This window comes from Hipposideros armiger, unplaced genomic scaffold, assembly GCF_001890085.2.
Source record: "Hipposideros armiger isolate ML-2016 unplaced genomic scaffold, ASM189008v1 scaffold_53, whole genome shotgun sequence".
Taxonomy (NCBI): domain Eukaryota; kingdom Metazoa; phylum Chordata; class Mammalia; order Chiroptera; family Hipposideridae; genus Hipposideros; species Hipposideros armiger.
The window spans coordinates 1,458,149-1,482,795 of record NW_017731403.1 but is presented as its reverse complement, the minus strand read 5'-3'; the positions used below and the strand labels follow the sequence as shown (position 1 = coordinate 1,482,795).

General features: G+C 39.4%; 1 pseudogene; it reads left to right on the top strand.

Moving 5' to 3' along the window:
* The first annotated feature begins 22,625 nt into the window (after positions 1–22,625).
* LOC109381768 (programmed cell death protein 4 pseudogene) lies at positions 22,626–23,945 on the top strand (annotated as a pseudogene).
* Positions 23,946–24,647: the final 702 nt, after the last annotated feature.

Below are 24,647 nucleotides of genomic sequence, written 5' to 3'. Positions count from 1 at the left end.
GAAAAACACAAGAACACCCCTAGGAGATGAATTACTTGAAATTACGAGGCCCACATTCCTAGGGCCAGATAGCAAAACTATTTCACCCCCTTAAGACATGATGCTAGAGTTAGTCAGACATTTCCAGGACTTGTGCCTTGTGGAAAAATATGTTGACCCCATTGCAGAAAACTGCTCTAAGAGGGACATGTTGTAAGCATACCCACTGCAGAATAAAGCTTCCGGATAGTATTAAGGGGAGGCTCTCTCCACAACCCCTGTCACCATTTCAGTGACTGAAATTGTGGGAACAGTTTTACAGCAGTGGGGGGTGGCTCAGAAATTAGAGTGTAAAATTATTCTCTACCCAATGGCTATAGAGTGATCCGTGACAATATGCTGTGCCCTTTTCAATTCTCTGAGTCCAAATCCCAGCATGGTAATCCACTTTTTTCTGTACTATCGTTTGCCCAGCTGTCAAAGCTTATTCTTTGCTCTCTGTACCCTTGGTGTGTGATATAAGTTAAAGGGTGTCAAAGAATGTAGGAGATGAATTGTAGGGAATGCTGGTATATTAATTAAGGTAATACTAGCTGCTGAAACCAAAAAACTCCAAGATGTTTGCAGCTTAATACAGTGGAAGTTTATAAAGGCCAATTGGCTGGGGGTGAGGGTATGGGGAGACTCAATGCAGTCATTTAGAGACCTAGGTTAATGGAGGTTCTACCTTCAACATGTGTCTTCCAAAGTCACCCTGGGCATTGACATCCAGTTGGGCTATGGATGAAGACAGGACATGGAAGATCATGTAGTAGGTTTTTATGTGCAAGGACTGGACGTGGCATAAAGTACCTTTACCCACAGTACTCAGGCACTTGACCCCATGTAACTGAAAGGAAAGCTGGGCAAGAAGTCTGGCTGGGGAGTCAGGAAGTAGAGGAAAGAGGTTTCAACGAACACAGACTATTCTCGGGCACTGTTCAACACTTTAGTCATCAAATATCCATTTCACTTGTCTTCCCACGTCAAGAACAAAGTGTTTCCCTCCCCAGCAAGGGAGACAACCCAAAGTTGCACCCAGTCATTTCAAGTCCAGGACTTCGAGGGCATACAGGCTCTTCTCTATCAATATCAATCACATCCAGATGTATCACACACACACTAGAGTGAGGAGCAGAGATAGAGTAACCACAGATCCTTGCCTATTATTCCCCCATAGTACTGTCCCTCTCTGGGAAGTTGCTTTGTACCTTCTACAATTGCTGCTGTGGATGAGGGGCTGTTCTAGCTGCCAGGATACCTTCTGACACCACCCCCAAAAACCCTCCCCAGGAAGGGGTCTGACATCGTGTGCCAGCTACCACTCCAGATACCAAAGCCTTGAACTACCCAACATAGAGCATATTACTGCATTCCTTGGTTATCCAGTTGTCATCCCGCTGCCATTGCAGCCAAAATCTCAGATGATGTCTGCCACACTACACAAGCTCATGGATACTCCCCTTCTTTGCCTGATGGACGTCAACAAACTCTCAACATGGTGTTTCTCCTATCATCAGTGGCAGCAAAATGTGTCTAAATGAAGCCTCAATAGAGTTCATCCATGAACTACTATTTCTCAACATAGGATTTTATCTGTGACATAGAACAGAGCTTTAGTGTTAGAGTATAATTTGTTCTTTTCCTGAAGTTTTATTCTAGGTCTCCCCTATGAGTGCCACTGGAAAAAATAGCTGAGCCATCTGCAAAAGCTTGAGCCCTACTTGTAGTAAAGAATTATACTCATACCAGACTTCATGATGAATGAGATAACAAAAATACCTTCACCTGTCTGTTACTTGCAGCCAAAAACATTCTAACTCATGCAAATTAAGCACCCCACAGCAGCTATGATGGAAAAGAACACCTTGGAGGCCCATACCCAGAAGTACAGAACTCTTTCTAGTCGGGAAATAATGTGGGGGAAATAATTAAGAGTTGGTGATTTCCTTAGTGTGGACCTGTTTCCAAATGAACCAACCCGTCCCTTGCATCTAAGGGAAGTTTCGCAGCTATAGACAGGATTACTTGTAACCATTTATCAAATTGTGCCAACACCACTGCCTCCAGATTCCCAGGCTGTAGGTAATGGCCTGGGAAGAACCACAGGAGGAATTACAGAATAAGGAAGGCACCCAGAATGTCTGCTAGAAGTCAAGTGTTTGAGGCCACTTGTGTCTCGTTATGGGTCATGACTCATTAGACCAACTGCTGCTCTCCTTTGCTTCATTTTTTTCCACGGAAGAATAGAGAAACAGCAGTCTGAGAGCTTCTGGAGAGTATCTCCACATCCTTTCTTATAGGATATTTCTTTCTTCTCTTGCGTCTTTTTATTCTTGGCCAGATGCATTTCTGGTTAGCTCAATACCAGTCCACCCTGAGTGACAAGGTACTGCTGCTTCCTAAATTCTCACCTCAGAAGGTGCAATATTAGCAACCAGTGTTCTTAAAATAGTCTTTAAAACTCCAAAACCCAGGCTGCTTTGTTATACTTTTGATCTCTGAGGGTTCGTCATTGATAAAGTAAGGCAGAACATTTTTCTAAAGCATTGATTTGAATAATTTAGTTTCAAAACCAACAAGGGGCCACCAGAAGGATTTTACTGAGTGGAAGACCTCAAGTCATGTCTGCCATAAAATAATCACTACCATTTGCTTAACATTTTCTAAATGCCAGGTACCATGCTAAGCTCTTTACGCACCATATGTCTTGTAAACATCATAATGACCCTCCAGGGTGATTTTAGTATCTCCATTTTACTGATGAAAATACTGAAATTGAAAGAATTGGATTAAATAACTCACTCAAAACATGCATTAAGTGGACAACAATAAATGCAACAGCCGTTCAAGCATAGTGATAAATGGCAACGGATGCACAGTACCATTCGGGGGAGACCATGAAGAGAGACCTTGCCTCAATTAAGGGGAGCAACCTCTCTTCAGCTTTAGCTCCTTTTGCTGTGAGGGAACACAGGCCCAGTGTTTCCAGATCTTCAGTCTTTCAAGAGAAAGCAGAAATCCAAGTTTTTATGTGAAATTGAAATCTTATTGTTAAATGTTGGCAGCTATTAAAAAGTTTTTTAGCTCTCTGCAGCCAAACACAATACAGCTGTGGGATGGATTCAGCTTGTAGGCTGCCTGTTTGCAAACCCTGTGCTCTGTCCTGGGCAATTGGGAATCATTTGGGGTTCTTTTGTTCTCTTAAGGAAACATGGTTCCTTCAACCAGAAGCCAGAGGGCTTTAAATTATCATTGATGGTTCAATACTGAGGCGTACCCACTGGCCACCCACATTCCCTTGGAAATACAAATATCCATTACTCCTAGGAACATTCATGCGTAACTTGTGAAATCATTATCTTCTGTGACTTTTGGGATCTGAGTGGACATGGGGGTGCCCAAGGACAAAGAAGATACAAGAAAGAAAAGGAAAAGCAAGTGCCCAGAGAAAGATGCAAGGGCACCCTGCTGAGTGCTGCCCACCCCAGTCCCTGGCCCCTGTCTGTTTTCACCATTCAGACCCCCAAAGCCCAGCATCCAGAGCCTCAGCCCACCATTCTTCATTTCTGATTTCTCTCCTCTGAGGAGATAAGGACGCCCCAAGGCCTCTCGGTGTGTTTTACATCAAAGGCCACTGAAGGGTCCTGACAGGCTGGATGTCAGTGCTGTAAATAAACCATTAATCACTCTGCCATTTCATGGACATACTTTTCCCAGAGGGCATGAACTTTCTCCAGGTCACTAATATAAACCACATCTTCCCTGAGCCAATGGTGGAGGCAGAGTGGGGTGTCAGAGCTCAGAGAGCAGGCTCCCTCATTGACACACCATTATTTTCCTCTTAACCCCACAGGTCATTGTTATAGTCCCAGCAGATTGTAAATGGTCAATTAAAAGGGAGATGGTTGAAATGAATTAAACAAATGAAGTCACAGTTCCAGAGAATGTATATATATACCACAGGGCAGCTGCTTCCACCTCTCCAAAACTCTTCACCTCTAGACCAAGTACCAAAAGAAGGGCCACAGGAACACAGCGAGGCATTAATTTTTTTTGCCACTGACCCAAAGCAATGCACCTTTGGCAGCCCCCATAGTCTGATTTCCAAGAATTAAAGCCCAGAGAAAAGACATGAAACACCTTTCTAGAACAGAGTTTTTCCCCTGCGTGATACAGTTAAGATCAGCTGACTTGATTCTAACTTGTTTCTAACTCAGCCAACATTACCCAATGGAGGCCAAGTCTTCAGTGCAGATTTATGAATTCACTGAGCTTGTCCTTTGGGCAGGCACTGCTTTAGGCCCAGTGAAAAGACAGGTGAGGTCCCTGCTATCCTGGCATTTACATTCTTGTTGGATTAGGCAGCCAATAAACAACCCAGATACCGTTAGATAGTGATAAAGCTGTAAAGAACATGAAACAGGAAAGTGGCGTCAACAGTGATGGAGGAGTGGCTATTTTAGTTGGAGGGGAAAGATGAGAACTTTCATTCACGCAGCAACTCAACATGGTAGTAGGCACTAGGAGGTCACCAGAGAAGTACAAGGAATGATGTTTCTGTTTGAGGGACCTTCTGTTTACCTGGAGAGATAAGTATGTAAGAATCCAGAAAAAAATTATGGACATGCAAAACCTACACACAAACCTAGAAGCCTGAAAGCTGAGGTACGGGAAACAAGGCTGTGACCGAGGCAAGCTGGAGTAAGGTAGGACGGGTTTCTCGGAGAAGATGAGTCTCAGCAGCTGGGAATGAACTGTGCATCTGGACTGTATCAGGAGAAAGAGCCTTCGGTCCTTCCCGCTGAGCCACAGGGATCTGGAATCAGGATTTGGTCCAGGGCTGAGATCTCCAAGCCGAATTGTTAGGCAAGAACAATAACAAGGTACCAGCCTCCTGGAAGGAAGGGCGGAAAGAGAAATAATACCGCACTTCAAATGAATTCCGAAAGCCTTACCCTGGCCTCCAAAGCGCTGCCTGCCTCTTGACCTCATCTCCTATGTCTCCTCCTCGCTGCAGCCGCACTGGCCTCCCGCCAACACTCAGCTGGGCTCACATTTGTCCATGGGGACTTTGCATTGCTGATTCTTCTGCTCAGAAAGTGCCTCTGTCACATCCTCGCATGCCTGGCTCCTTTTGGTTAACTAGGTCTTGGCTCAGCTGCCTCCTTCTCTGTGAGGCCTCTGCTCAGCATCCTTTCCAAAATGGCCTCCCCCATCTTCCCAATCCCTCCCTATCACCTCACCCTGATGTATTTCTTCAGAACACTTGACTCTCTGACATCTTAAGTTCCTTTATTGGTATACTTGTTTGTTGTCTGCTTTCCCCCTCTAGAAAGAAAGTCTGGTTGCTGCAGGAAGCTGTGTGCTTTGTTCCCTGCTCCACTACCATTGCTAAAATGCCACCTGACACCTAGTAAAAGCTTAATAGACTCTTGTTGAGGTCTTCAGTTAAGTGCCTACTCTGCAACAAGCATTGTGTTGGACTCTTTCCATAATAATATTACATCCATTTAACCCTCCCCATAATGCTCTGCATCAGGGATTGTCATGCTCAATTTACTGATGACAAAACTGAGGCTCAGAAAAGCTGTCTTCTGCAACATCATTTAGCTGGTAAGCAGCAACTGGATCCAATCTGTCTAACTCTAAGTCTACATCTTTTCTACTTTTCTCCCTTCTTTCTATGGGGAAAAGAGGACGTGCAATCAGGAACATAAGAAAGCAAGCCAGGTTAAGATTCTCATGCCATGGCTAGGAACCTGGGAAGGTCAGTCCAGTTGTCAGGTGAAGACCAGGAACACCAGGGGTCAAGACAGGTGAGGATAGCATATCTATTCATATTCACTGGCAGGAACAGGGCAAAGCTGGGTAAGGAAGTCACCAATAGAAAGAAGAGTGGGACGCCTTTAAACACCCAGCTGTGCCAAGAAGTACACACCTTCGTGTGCCTCTGAGTATGCTGGGCTTGGTCTTACACTAATGCCACTTACTTTCCCATGGCTCCCACAAATAAATAGAGAATAAGCAAAGAGCTAGGGAATAGCATATTCAACAAGAGGAGTTTGGATGACCACGGGCATGAAGACTTGCTCAAAGGTAGAGAAAGAGAATTTAAATTGTATATGATAAATAACCTTGTAAAGCAAGGCTGGCCTGGGCTGGCCTAGCCCAAAATATCCAAAAGAGGAATAACAAATAAGCCTCACCCCTGGCCAAGCTCCAATGCATGGAAATGGCTCTTGAGAAGGACTCTGAAGGTTGGTGAGTCCTGGCAGCAAACAGTGGTATGTTTACTCAGAGGCTCCATGTCTGCAGAGGCGAAGGAGTGACAGAAATACCCCATATGCTGTGGATTTTCTCTCCCTGCTGCAGAATTACACTTGGCTTCCACATGGACTTGCTGCCATGAAATTACACAGCCAGCACTGACCCTCAGTATTCAGGTTTGGGCCAGCCACCCACATTACATAGAAATAAATGTACTGACAACCTTGACTCCTTGAACAGAAAGTGTGAAAACAGCTCCATGTACTGAGTGTTTATTATGTGCGTGGTTTTCCAAGGCAGTTTATATTACCCTAATCCATAAGTACATATTATTATTATTCCCATTTTACAGATGAGGAAACTGAGGTTAAGAAAATTATCCAGTCACAAAGAGTGAAATCAGAGTTAAAACTCAGATCATCTGATCCCACAGCCAGCACTCTTTGTGCCACACCAGTAGTTCCCAGACACTCGTCTGCACACTTGACACAGTTTTCAACGGTTCATAATGAAATGAGAAAAATAAGAACGTATCATAATTTCCTTAATTCTACACCATCTTTTATAAAACAAATGATTGCTTAATGATATATGGGGGGAGAAAATAACACTATGGTAAATGTACATGTGGATTAAACAAGTTAAGAAATATGGCAATTTCAAAATTGTTAGTATCTGATACATTGTGTCTTAGAATTGAAGAAATAAGGAACGTGTTGGTGTAAGATTCTATTGTAACTTAAAAACTATGAATTTATTCTGAGCTCATATCATGCCGAGTTTTGGATGTTTAACTATTTTATAAAATCAGAGGATTATGATAGTAGCTTTTCAAAGACCCCTTGGTTGGCAAAAATAAAAACCAATAGTCCTCTCTGATGTCTTTTGCAGTTTTACTTTTACTATTGGGTCTTCAGAAAAGTCATGATGCATATTTGCGACAGATGGCACTAGTTCATTTTTGGAAGTACTAGAGTTATGCACATCTATGTTATTGCTATGTCTCTTGACAGCTGACAGTTCTAGCTTCATTCTAAAAAAAATTGAGCGATTTGGTTGAGTTTTGGAGATTTTACAGCAATTTGAAGATGGAAGACCAAACTGTGCATTTTTGCCATATTTTACTGTTTTACTTCCATTAAGGGAAGAATGTGAGTCAAGCTTGTGAAAAGTTGCATAAAGTTTACAGTGACAATGCTCTACAAGAACGTCATGCCAACGATGGTTCACGAAATTCCGTGCTGGTGATTTTTATCTCAACGACGCTCCTCGGTCAGGGAGGCCCACTGAGGTTAATGACAAAATAAAGGCACTGAAGAAGTCAAACCCACCTTACATGACACGAGAGATTGCAGAAACATTGAACATCCATCATTCAAGCATTCACAACCACCTGAAGAAGCTGGGATACGTAAGCAAGCTCCATATTTGGGTTCCGCATGAACTCAAAGAAGTTCATTTGATGGCGCGTATAAACATCTGCAATATGCTCATTAAACATGAGGAAAATGATCCTTTTTTGAAGCGACTGATAACTGGTGGTGAGAAGTAGATTGTTTACAACAATGTGGTGTGCAAACAGTCTTGGTCCCAAAGTGATGATTCGCCTCAAACAACATCGAAAGCAGACATTCATCAGAGGAAGGTTATGCTCTCAGTGTGGTGGGATTTTAAAGGTGTCATGTTTTTCGAGGTCCTACCAAGGAACCAAACAATCAATTCGAATGTGTACTGCTGGCAATTGGACAGTTTGAACGAATCATCATCCAGAAACATCCAGAGCCTGTTAATTGTAAAGGAGTTGTGTTCCATCGCAACAACGCGAGGCCACACACAAGTTTGATCACCTCTCAAAAATGATTGGAGCTTGGGTGGGATGTGTTGCCACACCCATCATACTCACCTGACCTTGCGACATCAGACTTCTACTTGTTTTGCTCTCTTCAAAACTCCTTGCGTGGTATAACGTTCAATTCAGATGAGGCTGTAAATCAGCACCTTGTTCAATTTTTCGCAAAAAAAGACAGGTCCTTCTATGAACGAGGAATTATGAAGCTCACTGAAAGACGGCAAAAGGTTATTGAACAAAACGAGCAATATATCATTGATTGATCTTTTTTCTTTATATAAATAAATGACCTTTGAAAAACAGAGATGAAATATATCATGACTTTTCCGAAGACCCAATATTTGAAAACTCTAGATGTCTGAGAACCAGTGCACCTTATACGAGGTGCCCCTCTCCCACTGAAGAGGCCAAAGCCGGGAGGCTCCTGAGTTGAATTCAGATCACAGACCACTGTAAAGGATTGTAGAGGATTGTGGTTTGGCCACAAAGGATTGTAAAATTTTAACTGACAATTAACAGGCAATATTTAAGTAGGAGAATTTACATACAACTCTAGATTGCTGGCTTCTCTTTCAAATTCAGAAGACCAAAGAAGGAAATCCTGCCATTTGTAGACAACATGGATGGAACTTGAGGGCGTTATGCTAAGTGAGATAAGTCAGACAGAGAAAAACAAATATTGTATGATTTCATTTATGTGTGGACTCTAAAAACTACAAAAACAAACTCATAGAAACAGAGAGTTGAATGGTGGCTGCCAGGTGCTGGAGGGATTTGGGGGAAATGGAGAGATGCTGGTCAAAGTATATAAACTTCCAGGCATGAGATGAATAGTTCTGGGGATCTCATATTCAGCATGATGAATATAATTAACAATACTGTATTATATACTGGAAAGGTGCAAAGAAAATAGCTCTTAAATATTCTCACCGCGCACACACACACATTGTAATTATGTGAGGAGATGGATGTGTTAACTAACGTTATTTGGGGACTCACTTTGCAATATATATATATATATGTATCAAACCATCATGTTGTATACTTTTAGCTTACACGGTTATATGTCAATTATTTCTCAATGAGGCTGGAAAAAAATAAACTAAAATTCCAGAGATCTGGCTACACTGGTCCTACATTCCCTTATGGAATGTAGAACTGGATGGTTGCTGCTCCCTGTTGAGGAGGCATGCTGTGGGGTTGATCATATTCTCTGCCACTTCCTATGTATGAGATCTGCATAGATTGCTGCAGTAATGGCCCCCAGAGTATCCATGTCTCTTTGCATCCATGTCCTTTTACTGTCATCTTCCACACTGTCAGGACTCTGGTCTTGCCTGTGTGACTCACTTTGGTCAATGGAACAACAGCAAATATGAACACAAGCAGAAGCTTGAAAAGTGGGGGCTTGTCTTCTCCGGCTGCTGAGAACCCTGAGGACACTATGTGAACAAACTACACTAGCTTGCTAGAGAGACTATGAGGAGCAGAACCAAGCACTGGCTAGCACCCCAGGATTACCCCAGACAGCAAGGCCATTCTAGACTACCCAGCCCCAGCTGAGCCACACTGACTGCAGCCACAGGAATGAACCCAGGTGAGACCAGAGGAAAAACTGCCAAGCTGAGCCCAACCCAAATTCTACTACTAAATGATTGTTGTTTTAAGCTACTAAATTTTGAGGTGTTTTGTTATGCTGATGGTATACCCTTGGCCTCACTCATTTACGTTAACTCCTAGATTATGAAAGCATTTGAGTCTGTGATTCTTACCTTAACAGAACAAAAACAAACTCATAGATACAGAGAAAAAAACTGATGGGTCCCAGATGTGGGGGGTAGGGCGGGGGGGGGGGGGATGAGCGCAAAAGATGAAAGGGATTACGAAGTACAAATTGCCAGTTATAAAAATAGTCACGAGGATATAAAGTACAGCATAGGGAATATAGTCAATAACCTTATAAAAACTAGGTATGATGCCAGGTGGGTACTAGACTTATCAGGGGGATCACTTCATAAGGTACATAAATGTCTAACCACAATGTTGTACACCTGAAGCTAATATAATATTGTATGTCGACTGTAATTGAAAAATAATAAAAGATATCAAAAATTCCTTTCACATATGTACACACACAAATACATACTTATATACATACACACACACATATAGGCACTTAATTATTAAATGAGAGCAGGAAATTTAAATTTTCACTCTAGCCCCCAGAACAGCATCTGGTACACAGTTGGCCCTTAATAAATATCTTCTGAATAAATACGTGAATTCACAGATGTTTCCCTAAGTAACTTAATTTAAGAGGTAGCCTAGAGGTGGTCACTACCTCTAGGACTTTGGCTCTAGCAGAACCTCCCAGATAATCTCCAGGTAGCATTAAGGATCACCAAACACCCATTCCAGCAGGCTTTCCAAACAAGCTGCTGAATCTGCTAAATTAGTTTTGGAAAATCAGCACATGTGAACCAACTCAATGGGGACTGAGGTTTGACAAGACTGATAATAACAACCTATTTGTCACTTGTGCTTAGCTTTCCACGGGTGTTGACAGAGGTCTAAATGGCAAGGGAACTTTCCTACGAAGGCTGAAGGAAATACGATGTAGCTGTGGGTGTCAGCTGAAGAACAGCCAAAAATGAGAGCTGGATCCTATTTACCTACTGAGTGAGTTGTGACTGTTATTTTTCAAGGGATTTAAAAAAAAAAAAGAATGCCATGTGAAGGAAAACACTAAATAATCTGAACACCCTGAAATGAACACATAACATTCTTATTTTACATAAGAAATGTTCAGCAGAGTCCACTGTCTCCTGCCTTTTACCATATTCTTGCTCAGCCTCTTTCCATCCTCAAAAAATAAGAGGATGTTCATTAAATTAATCAAAGACACCATTTGGGAGAGATGCATAGCAACCTAGAAACCATAACAATTGGAGAAGAGGGAAGAAACTCAGAATCACAAAATTGGACGCCCTAGGGTTTAGCACAATAGCCTGTTTCTTAATTACTTTGACTGAGTCATTAAGCCAGCCTTTCTAAACCTCAGTTTGCTCATCTACAAGATGGTGGAAATAACATCTGCTCTGCCAACTTCATAGGAACTTTGAGAAAATTAAATAAGATGACATAAGTGAAAATGTCATTCAAACACTTATGATTATAGAATTAAATTGGTAATGATCAATAGTCACAAATACAAAAAAAGAGGTGAAATCTGAGCAAGGCCCTTCTACAAAGTCACTATGGCTGAGCCAAATGTAAGCAGTGCACAATGGAGCCCCAGAGCACCAACACCAAACCATGAAGGTAGGAATCAGAATTGGATCAATACAGTAGATGCAGAAACAGACAGATGTGGGACTGGCAGGGAGTAGAAACAATAGACAAGACTAGGACACATAGACAGAGGATTGGCCGTGCAGGGCACGGGGTGTTAAGCATACAGCTGCTGCTTTTGCCTGCCCAGCATCAATCCCTCCTTCCTAGCTTTCCTTTGAGGATGTTTTCATTCCCTCACTCCTTGTGCCATGCCCACAGCCTGACCAAGAGCCTTCCCTGTGGCTGGACCTATGTCAATCAGATTCTCTTTGCTGGGAATAGAGATCTTTACTAGCATGACACAAGAATGGGAAACATTTGGAGCAAATATATTCCTTAGAAGCACCCTAAAAAAAAACAACAAAAAGCAAACAAACAAAAAAACCCCACATTCTCTGAGACCCAAATATCCAAGGCTGTCCTGGTTCTGGTACTTTCTGAGGCCTAACGGGTCAAGTCAATCAACCCTTCATTGATGCTATAAACCACCCAATATCTTTCCTATTCTTTTTTCTTTTATTTTTTGCTTAAGTTAACCAGATAACCAGAGTCAATTTCTGCTGCTTATAAGTAAATAAACAAGCAAATGCAAATGATCAAGCCATCTACCTAAGGTCTGGATTCATAGGTAGGGGGGGCGTCTTACACACAAGTTGCTCTTAGCAGTGCTGACCTTCTCCCTGCGCTGTCCTACTGTGCTTGCATCTATGAGTCTGCTAACACGATCTGAAGAGATTGTTGGACTTCTGAACAGGAAGCCATGGGAAAGACAGGGGTATAGAGTGATTCCAAGTCATAAAGCAAAATTGTTACAAGAATATAAGAACATAGATGGAGCTAAACAATTATTCTCCCTCCTATCTAGTGCAGGTCAAATTGTCATTGGAATATCATGACTCATTTTACATTCCACAACCTTAACAGAGTCTGAGGAAAACCATAGTGAAAGAAATGAGAAAGCATAGTGTGTGGCTAAGGGACCACAGGGACTCAAAGCCTTGTTCTGCCTTCTGGAAGCAGTGTGACCTTGGGAAAGTTACTTAACCTCTCTATTCCACTTTTACCCCTTCTGTAAAATGGAGATGATAACAATACAGACACCTATCTCATAGAGTTATGAAGCTAAAATAGTTTGATGTTCGTAATATGCCTAGAATCACGCTTGGCATATAGCAAGAGCTATATAAGGGTTTGTTATAATAAATAATAAATGTTTCCCCTAAGAAAAGTTGGGAACTTGAGGTGGCTTAGCCTGGAGAGGAAGTCTTTCAAAAAACACAAGAAAACCTCTCAATAACAAATATGAACTTTGCTGAGCTAACCACATGCCATTTGACACTGAGAAAAAGATCAAAGGAAATCAGCAAACACGGCCCTGTGTCATGGTTGTTTGGGGTCAGTTATATCAATTGACCCTTATTTATTTTGTCTGAGAAGAGACGGATAAGGATCCCCCAAGGGTAATGAGGCACTGTTCCAGTGGTCCGTGAAATGACAGGCTGTCTTAAAACACAGATGGAGAGAATGGCCCCGCCCACTCAGGTTTGGGGACTTGGTCTGTTGGTCATTTTTGTGTTGCTTGGTAGAGTCAGGCATAGTCAGGGGATGCCTTCTTTCTCACTCATGTCAGTCACTCACTTTCTGCCTCACCCAATAGTGGAACACCCTTTCCCCTTGGTGATGGGCATGCAATGCAGGCCTATCTAAAGAAACAAGAAAAATCTCAAATCAACAGACTATCTTTACACCTAAGGGAACTGGAAAAAGAACAGCAAAACAAGCCCAAAGAGAGTGCAAGGAAGGAAATAATAAAGACCAGAGCAGAAATAAATGAAATAGAGACCCAAAAAAACAATACAAAAGATCAATGAAACCAAGAGCTGGTTTTTTGAAAAGATAAACGAAATTGACAAACCCTTAGCCAGACTCACCAAGAAAAAGAGAAAGAGGACCCAAATTAATAAAATCAGAAATGAAAGAGAAGTGAAAACAGATACCACATAAATACAGAAAATCTTAAGAAACAACTATGAGCAACTATATACCAACAAATTCGAAAATCTGGAAGAAATGGATGAATTTCTAGAAGCATACGACCTACCAAGTCTGAACCAAGAAGAAACAGAAACTCTGAACAGACTGATTATTACCAAAGAAATTGAATCAGTAATCAACAAGCTTCCAACGAACAAAAGTCCTGGACTAGATGGCTTCACAGGTGAATTTTAAAAAACATTCAAAAAAGAATCAATATCTATTCTCCTCAAACTATTCCAAAAAATACAGGAGGGAAGGCTCCCAAGCACATTTTATGAGGCCACTATTACTCTGATCCCAAAATCAGACAAAAATATTACAAAAAAAGAAAACTACAGGCCGATATCCCTAATGAACACAGATGTAAAAATCCTCTACAAAATACTAGCAAACCGAATTCAGCATCACATTCAAAAGATCATACACCACAATCAAGTGGGAATCATTCCTGGTATGCAAGATTGGTTCAATATCGGCAAATCAATTAATGTAATACATTACATTACATCACATCACATTAACAAAATGAAAAATAAAAATCATATGATCATATCAATAGATGCAGAAAAAAACATTTGACAAAATCCAGCAGCCATTTTTGATAAAAACTCTTAGCAAAGTGGGAATAGTGGGATCATATCTCAACATAATAAAAGCCATATATGATAAGCCCACTGCAAACATCGTACTCAATGAGGAAAAGCTAAAAGCTTTCCCCTTAAGATCAGGAACAAGAAAATGCTGCCCACTGTCACAACTTCTATCCAACATAGTTCTGGAAGTTCTAGCCACAGCAATCAGAAAAGAAAATGAAATAAAAGGCATCCAAATTGGAAAAGAGAAAATAAAATTGTCATTATATGCAGATGACATGATACTATATACAGAGAATCCCAAAAACTCCACCAAAAAACTGTTAGAACTGATAAATGAATTTAGTAAGGCAGCAGGATACAAAATTAATATTCAGAAATCAATTGCATGTGTATACACCAATAATAAACTAACAGAAGAAGAAATCAGGAAATCAATCTCTTTTACAATTGCTTGAAAAACAATGAAATATCTAGGAATAAATTTAACCAAAAAAGTAAAAGACCTGTACTCAGAAAATTATAAAACACTGAAGAGAGAAATCAAAGAAGATAACAAATAAATGGAAATACATACCATGCTCATGGATAGGAAGAATTAATATAGTTAAAATGTCAATACTACCTAAGGCAATATATACATTCAATGCAATTCCTATTGAACTACCAAGGACATTTTTCTCAGATATAGAACATATAATCCTAAAATTTATATGGAACTATAAAAGACCCCAAATAGCCACGGCAATCTTGAGAAATAAGAACAAAGTGGGAGGTATCATGCTACCTAACATTAAATCATACTACTAGGCTATAGTAATCAAAACAGTATGGTACTGGCATAGAAACAGACACATAGACCAATGGAACAGAATAGAGAGCCCAGAAATAAACCCATTCATATATGGTCATTTAATCTATGACAATGGAAGCAAGAATTTACATTGGAGTAAAGATAGTTTATTTAATAAATGGTGCTGAAAAAATCAGACTGACAAATGCAGAAAAATGAAAATGGGCCACCTACTTATACTATACACAAGAACAAATTCAAAGTTGATTAAAGACTTAAATGTAAGACCTAAAACCATAAAACTCCTAGAAGAAAACAGGGAGTAAATTTGCAGACATTACCCTCAGTAATATTTTTACTTATATATCCCCTTGGGCAAGGGAAATTTAAAAAAAATATATATGGGATTACATCAAACTTAAAAGTTTTTTCACAGCAAATGAAATCATCAATAAAACAAAAAGGCAGCCTATTGAATGGGAGAAGATATTTGCTAATGATATATCTGATAAGAGGCTAATATCCAAAATTTATAAAACACTCATTCAACTCAACACCAAAAAAACAAACAACCCAATTAAAAAGTGAGCAGAGGATATAAAGAGGTATTTCTCTAAATAGGACATACAGATGGCTAACAGGCATATGAAAAAATGTTCAACCTCACTAATCATTAGAGAAATGCAAATAAAAACCACAATGAGATACCACCTCACTCCGGTCAGAATGGCTATCATCAATAAATCAACAAACAAGTGCTGGCGAGTTTATAAAGAAAAGGGAACCCTGGTGCACTCTTGGTGAGACTGCAGATTGGAGCAGCCATTATGAAAATCAGTATAAAGATATCTTAAAAAAACTGGAAATGGAACTACCATATGACCCAGCAATTTTACTCTTAGGTATTTATCCAGAGAAACCCAAGACGCTAATTCGAAAAAAATATATGCACCCCTATGTTTATTGCAGCGCTATTTACAATAGCCAGGAGTTGGAAACAACCAAAATGCCCATCGGTAGACGACTGGATTAAAAAACTGGTACATTTATACAATAGAGTACTACTCTGCTATAAAGAAATTGTCCCATTTGCAATGAACTGGGTAGACCTAGAGACTATTACGTTAAGTGAAATAAGTCAGTCGGAGAAAGACAAATACCATATGATATCACTTATATGTAGAATCTAAAAAACTGAATGAACGATCAAAGTAAACAGAAATAGTCTCAGAGATATAGAGGAAAAACTGATGGTTGCTAGTTGGAAGGAGGGTGGGGATGAGGGAGAAGGGGAAGGGATTAGACAGCATAAATAGGTAACTACACTATTGCCACAGGGATATGAAAGACAGTTCAGGGAATATAATTAATAATGTTGTAAATATTTTGTAGGGTGTCAGATGGTCACACGTCTTGTTAGGGAGACCACTTCATGAACAGTGTAGAGGCTTGATCATTGAACTGTACAGCTGAAGCTGATGTTGTATAATACTGTATGTCAACTATAAGTGAATATATATATATATATATATATATATATATATATATATATATATATAGTCATGGGATGTGGAGTGTAATGTGGGAGTAGAGTCAATGGAATTGTAATAGATATGTATGATATCGGTTGGGGCGCAGAGGAAGGCAGTGGGTTGGGGGAGGGGGTTGTCACTTTGAGGGGTAAAAATGTAATTATAGCACTGTTGTTGTACACCTGAAACTAATTTTAAAAATTAATAAATAAAAATTAAAATTAAAAAATTAATTTAAAAGATAATAAATAAATAATTTTTTTAAAGAGGAGGAAGAAGAGGACCCTTTTACCAGCTTGCACTACACATATGCATATACTATTCCTATCTTCATAGTAATCCTATGAGGTACATGTAATTATCATCCTCTTATGGTTGAGGAAACTGAAGCTCAGAAAACTGATTAATTTGATCCTAGTCATAGAGTTTCTAGTGGTAGAGATAAGATTTGAACTATTTTTTTAATTTCAGATTCTTCGTGACTTGTATTTTGGCACCCCATTATTGGCTATTTTTCTTTGCTCTCCCAACCCCAATTATAATAATCAATGAGATGTCTAAGCCAATCTGATTATCCAGCAGACAACTTCTCTTCCATGGAGCTGTGGATTACATTACCCCAAAGTTATTAGTCAGTGGAGAAGCATTTTTTATAGGCTTCTGTTTTTTACTCTATCATGGTTGTTACCACAGACTGATATGACGTAGCTCTCAGTGGTTTAATTGTCAGGGAGACTTGACATTACCCTCCACTCCTCTCCAAGACCTCGGTTCATGGCTTCCAAATTGAAGGCTGTGCTGCGCTAACTCCTATACATGTCTTTCCAGAGATGACGGCACCATTTCTGGCTGGGGAAAGCTATGTTTTTTAAACATACTTTAGCATTCTAACTGTCTGTCTTGCCCTGTAGGATCAGGCCAAGCTATGGCCACAGTTGTGTATAATTAGTTAACTTCACTCACTGTCTCTTCTGTTTATGGTTCCCTGCCCAATTCCAAGTGACAAATGGCTATCCAAAGCCATGGGCTTGACCCCAGGTGACCCCATGTTTGATTGCCTTCATCCTCGTGCACAGGCCAGCACTCAGAGACTCCCATAGCTCTTGCTCAGCTGGTAATTGATTTCCATGTTGGCAGAACTGGGCCATTGGGCACACTGACAGCACAGGCAGGAGGCAGACTATGGCAGTCACCATTTTAGAGAAGGTTCATCAGAATACTCACTTCAAATAAAGTCCTGTACTTGAGGGACCTTATCCACCCAATGCCAGAAAGGTATGATGACTACTAAAGATCCATACCCCAAAGTTCCCAGGCTTTTCCTGAAAGCAGGAATTCAATAAGCAATTCCCAAACAACAGAACAAGAGTTTCGCCAATTGTCTTTTCAACCTTTTGTTTGGCTTCTGTGCTAGCTGATGCCAATCAAATGTCAAGAAATGAAGAATAGTGTCTAGAGTCTGTTTTCCATCTAGTGGTCTGTTTATATATGCATCACTAATAACTTCACTTTGAGAGTTGTTAATGTATCAAGACAATGTTTGCTCAAGTTCAGTAAAGTATAGTGAGAAGGGAAGGGTTCTAGATAAGTAGTTTGAATACCTGGGCCTTACTTAGACCCAGCTCTGCTTCTCACTGGATATGTACCCCTACAATTACTTCACCTCTGGCCTCAGTTTCTTCATTTGTGAAAGAAGGATGAGGAGAAGGAGAAGAATAAAGGAGAAGAAATAGGAAGGAAGGAAGGAAGGAAGGAAGGAAGGAAGGAAGGAAGGAAGGAAGGAAGGAAGGGAGGAAGGAAATAGAAAAAGAGAGAAAGAGTAGTTGGACTAGATAAATGATTTCAAAATTCCCTTCCAGCAGGCTCTCCTGCTTCATTTTGAGGATATGTTATTAGGTGAGCAAACATTTGGAATTGTTAGGTCTTCTTGATGAATCGAGTCCTTTGTCATTATGAAGTGACTTCTTTATCACTAGAAATATCCTCTGCTCTGAAATCTATTAATATAACTATTCCAGCTTCTTTTGATTACTGTTAACATGGTATATATTTTTCCATCTTTTTTAACCTAACTGTGCTTCTTATATAAAGTACATTTTTTTGTAGGCAGCATACAGTTGGGTCTTTCTTTTCTCTGCCTCTAGTTGGGGTATTTAAACCATTAACATTTAATGTGAATATTGATATGGTTAGATTTAAATCTATCATCTTATCTGTTGCTTTCTTTTTGCTCCCTTTTTTGACTTCTCTTGGATTGATTCCATTTTATCTTCTTAGATATGTCTTTGTTGTGTTATTGTAATTGTTACGTTTGAAATTATACCATACATCTTTAACATATCATATAAGGTATGATTAAACAATATGGTGAATGTGTAAATAAAAAAATAGTACAGTAAAAGACACATTGCCATTAAACCCCTTCAAAATACTCCCCCTCATTTTGTTTTTGTTTTTTGTATTTTGAAAAAATTTTTCCCCCCGGTCTTTCCCCCCTCATTTTGAACACTGTTATCCCGTCATTCTTGCCACTTTCTGAAGCAGTTCTGGAAGCCCTCTTTCATGAGTGTCTTTAGTTGCACTGTCCTAGCTACCTCAATGTCCTGAATTGATTCAAAATGTTTACCTTTCATGGTCATTTTGACTTTGAGGAAGAGTCAGAAGTCACACGGTGCCACATCCAGTGAATAAAGTGGATGAGGATACACCATAATTTTTGTTTGTTTGTTTGTTTGTTTGTTTTGTATTGGGAACAGTGTGTTTTTCCAGAACCCATCAGCTCCAAGTCAAGTAGTTGTTTCAATCTAATTGTGGAGGGCACAGCGCAGTGGCCCATGTGGGGATCGAACTGGCAACCTTGGTGTTATGAGCATTATGCTCTAACCAACTGAGCTAACCAGCTGCCCCTAACCATAATGCTTTTATTTGACAGAAATTGCCATACCAGAAGAGATGTGTGACATGGAGCCTGTCCACTGTGATCAAAAAATACTGTGAATGCTGCTACCAAGTGCCATCCAAAAGAAAGTCAGGGATCTTCAATATAGGAAGTGGTGCAATGAAACTTAGTAACAGTGTGTGACAAGTTTCAACTTGTTCAGTGTAGTCAGTTGGGTATGAGCTACAGTTGAGAGGTGTGTTTTAAAGTGTGTTATAAATCATCTTCCATCATGACAGCTCTCTGTGTCACACATCATTTCTGGTATATGGCAATTTCTGTCAAATAAAAACATTACAGTGTGTACTCATCCACCTTATTCACTGGATCTGGCACCGAGCACCTTCTGGCTCTTCCCCAAAGTCAAAATGATTCAGGACACTGAGGCAGCCACAACAGTGCAACTAAAGACACTCATGAAAGGAGACTTCCAGAACTGCTCCAGGAAGTGGCAAGAATGATGGGATACATGTGTTTGAAGTAATAGGGAGCATTTTGAGATGGATTAATGGCAATGTACCTTTTACTGTAATAATTTTTTTAATTTAAGCATTCACTGTACTTTTTGATCAAACCTCTTATTTCATGAACATGGAAACAAACAAACAAAAAGCTGGGGTAGCAATACTTATACCAAACCAAATAGATTTTAAAACAAAGGCTATAACAAGAGACAAAGAAAGACCCAGTAATCCTACTTCTAAAGAAACTCAAAATGCTACTTTGAGGGGATGTGTGCATCAATATGTTCATTACAGCACTGTTTACAGCGGCAAACATGTGTAGACAGCCTTGGTGCCCATCATAGATGACTGGATAAAGAGGAGGTGGTACACATTTACAATGGAATATTGTTTGGCCATAGAAGAGAATGAATTCTTGCCGTTTGCGGTGGCATGAATGGACCTGGAGGGTATTGTGTTGAGTGGAGTCTGTCAGACAGAGACAGACAGATGCAATGTGATTTTGCTTATATGTGGACTCTAAAGAACAAAATAAACAAACAAATAAACCAGAAATGAACTTATATATACAGAGAACATTTTGGTGGCTTCCAAATGGAAAGGGCACTGGAGTGGGTGAAAAGGGAAGGAATTAAGTACAAATTCGTTGTTGAGAAGTAGTCATGGGGATGTAGGGTATAGCATAAGAAATAGTCAATAATATTGTAATAACTATATATGGTGTCAGATGGATACTGGATTTATCAGGGTGATAGGTAGGAGGGGGTTTGGAGGACAGGGTGAAAAACATGAAGGGATTAAGAAGTACAAGTTGGTAGTTACAAAATAGTCATGTGGATGTAAAGTAAACCATAGGGAATATAGTCAATAATATGGTAATAATGATGTATAGTGCCAGGTGGTACTAGACCAGTCAGGGCAATCAATTCTTAAATTATATAAATGTCTAACGACTATTCTGTACACCTGAAATTAATATAAAATAATATTGAATGTCAACTTTATTTGAAAAATTAAACAATGGGGGGAAAGATAAAAGGGAATAAAAGGTTCAAATTTCCAGGTATAAAACAAATAAGTCATGGGGATGTAATGTACAGCATGGGGAATATAGTCAATAATATGGTGACAACATGGTACAGTATCAGATGGTTGCTGGACTTATCATGGTGATCACTTCTCTAGGTATATAAATGTTGAATAACTATGGTGTACACCTGAAACTAATACATTATAAGTTAGCTGTATTTTAATAAAAATCTTTTTTTTTAAAGATACATATAGTGGAAGCGTATACCATGCTCATGGATAGGAATAATTAACATCATTAAAATGTCCATACTACCCAAAGCAATCTATAGATTCAATGCAAACCCTATCAAAATACCAATGGCATTTTTCACAGAACTAAAACAAATAATTCAAAAATTTACATGGACCCACAAAAGACCCAAAATAGCCACAGCAATCTTGAGAAAAAAGAACTAAATTGGAAGTATCATACTACCTGATATAAAACTATATTACAAGACTATAGTAATCAAAACAGCATGGTACTAGCATAAAAACAGACACATAAATCAATGGAACATAATAGAGAGCCCAGAAATAAACCCACAACTATATATGGTCGTTTAATGTATGACAAAGGAGGCAATAATACACAGTGAATAAAGATAATCTGTTCAAAACATGGTGTTGGGAAAACTGGATAACATGCAAAAAAAATGAAACTAGACCACCTTCTTACACCATATATAAGAATAAACTCACAATGGATTAAAAACTTAATTTGTAAGACCCAAAACCATAAAATTAGAAGAAAATATAAACTCTCTGACATTGCTCTTATTAATATTTATTTCTGATCTATCTCCTCAAGCAGGGGGAACAAATGTAAAAAACAAACAAATGAGACTACATCAAACTAAAAAGTTGTTGCACAGCAAAGGAAACAACCAACAAAATGAAAAGACAGCCTACTGAATAGGAGGAGATATTCACCAATGATACATCTGATAAGGGGTTAATATCCAAAATTTATTTAAAAAAACCTCATACAACACCAAAAAAACAAACAATCCAACTAAAGAATGGGCAGAGGACCTCAACAGACATTTCTCCAAAGAGGACATACACATGGCCAATAGACATATGAAAAGATGCTCAACATCACTAATTATCAGAGAAATGCAAATTAAAACCACAATGAGATATCACCTCACACCTGTCAGAATGGCTATCAGCAATAAATCAACAAACAAGTGTTGGTGAAGATGCCGAAAAAAGAGAACCCTCGTGCCCTGTTGGTAGGATTGCAAATTGGTGCAGCTACTATGGAAAATGGTTTGGAGGTTCCTCAAAAAATTAGAACTACCATATGACCCAGCAATCCCACTTCCGAGTATTTATCCAAAGACATCCAAAACACAAATTCAAAAAGATATGTGCACCCCTATGTCCATTGCAGCATTATTTACAATAGCCAAGATATGGAAGCAACCCAAGTACCCATCAATAGGTGACTGAATAAAGAAGAGGTGGTACATATAGACAATAGAATATTACTCAGCCATAAAAAAAGAATGAAATCTTACCATTTGCAACAACATGGATGGACCTAGAGGATATTATGCTAAGTGAAATATGTCAGATAGAGAAAGACAAATACCATATGATTTCACTTATATGTGGCATGTAAAGAACAAAATAAATGAATAAAACAGAAACAGACTCACAGATACAGAGAACAAACTGATGTTTGCCAGATGGGAGGGGAGTTGGGAGGCTGATGAAACTATGATGATGACCAGGAGAACTGTGTTTATGAAACTGTAGTTTTGCCTTTGGATAAGATGGCATTTGAGAAGACTTTAACACCAATCCTACAGGAATATTTTGAGCACAAAGATACTAATGAAGTTGGGGAAATCCTAAAAGACTTAAACCTTGGTGAAATGCAAAGTGGAGTACCAGGGTTGGCAATGTCCTTGGCATTGGAGGGAAAGCCTTGTCATAGAGAAACGGCATCTAAGCTTATTTCTGACCTTTGTGGGACAGTAATGAGCACAAATGATGTAGAAAAATCATTTGGTACTTACCTGGCAGGAGAGACACCATGATCATGAAGGTGGTTTTCCCAGGGCGAGGCTTATCCATTGCACTCTGGATGTGCTGACCCCTGCGATTTCCCCAAATGTGGAAAACTCGACGGCATAGTTTGTGGTAGTGGGGGACTGCGTTCACACTCTCCTCAATTTTATTAAAATAAAAACAAATCATTTGATAAATTGTTGAAAGATCTACCTGGATTAGCATCAGGTACTCCTAGGACACCACAGTTGGTGGACCAGTTTATTGCTAGAGCTGTTGGAGATGGGATTTTATGTAATACCTACCTATATTGATAGTTGCAAAGGAACCGTTTATTGTGTACGGGCTACAGCTGCTCTGGACAAGGCTGCTGTGCTCCTGAGTATGTCTAAAGGTGGAAAGAGCAAAGACAGCATGTGGGGCTCTGGAGGTGGGCAGCTGTCTGTTAAACACCTTGTTAAAGAGACTGATATGCTGTTCAAAGAGTATTTACTCTCTGGAGACATATCTGAAGCTGAACATTGCCCTTAAGAAGCTGGAAGTTGGGTTGCCAGTTAGCTCAGTTGTTTAGAGTGTGGTGCTGATAACACCAAGATTGCCGGTTTGATCCCCGCATGGGCCACCGAGAGCTGTGCCTTCCTTAAAAAAAATAAAAGAAAGAAAGAAAGAAACTGGAAGTACCTCATTTTCACCATGAGCTGGTATACAAAGCCACTGTCATGATTTTGGAGTCAACTGGAGAACGTACATTTAAGATGATTTGGGATTTATTAAAATCTCTTTGAAATCTAAATCTTCTATCAAGACTCTAGGCCAAATGAAAAGAGGCTATGAGGGGATTTATAATGAAATTCCGGACATTAATCTATAGGTCCCACATTCACACCGTGCTTGAGTGATTTGTAGAAGACTGTTTCCAGGCTGGAATAATTTCCAAACCACTCAGAGATCTTTGTCCTTCAAGGGGCAGAAACTGTTTTGTAAGTGAAGGAGATGGACATCGTCTTAAACCAGAGAGCTACTAAATATAAGAACTCTTGCAGCCTTAGATGTTATAAAAAAATATACACCTGAATTGTAAGAGTTATTAGTACAGGTTTTCGTTTTGTTTTTAAAACACTTGTTTTGGGTACAAGGCATTTCTGAAATTTTATAGACTTATATTTAAGAGGAATTTTTAAAAGAAGTTTTTTCTTTTTCTTTTCTTTTTTTCTTTTATTTGGGGGGGGGCTATAAAGAAGGAGGGAAAAGTAACCACTTTTTAAGTGGAATATTCTCAAAAGCTACCTTTTGTAAGTGCCATCTTTATGACCTAATGGTTCCAAGTTTTGCGTTGATGTCTGACTGCCACTCCTTTCTTTTAAGGATAGTGTTTTTGTAGTAAAATCACAGGTTTATACAAAACTTTATTTAGGGGGTAAAGTTAAGATGCTAAAACCCCATGTTGGCTGCCGCTGTTGAAATACTGTGTTTTGGGAGTAAAAAAAGTTATTTCTTTGTCTTAAAGAACTTTAAGAAAATGAATCAGTCATGAGACTTATTCATCTTTTTGGGGAACATATTGGTTGGTCTTAAAGACTAGAAAGTTAAGTAAATGGTGGCTGCAACATCTATTTTTCTACAAAACTGGAAAAATGAACCTTGTTCTAGAAGACTGTATGACAACATAAAACGTGAAGCAGTGTTGATTCTTTATCGGGAGTATGTTCATTTTAGTTTTTTTTTTA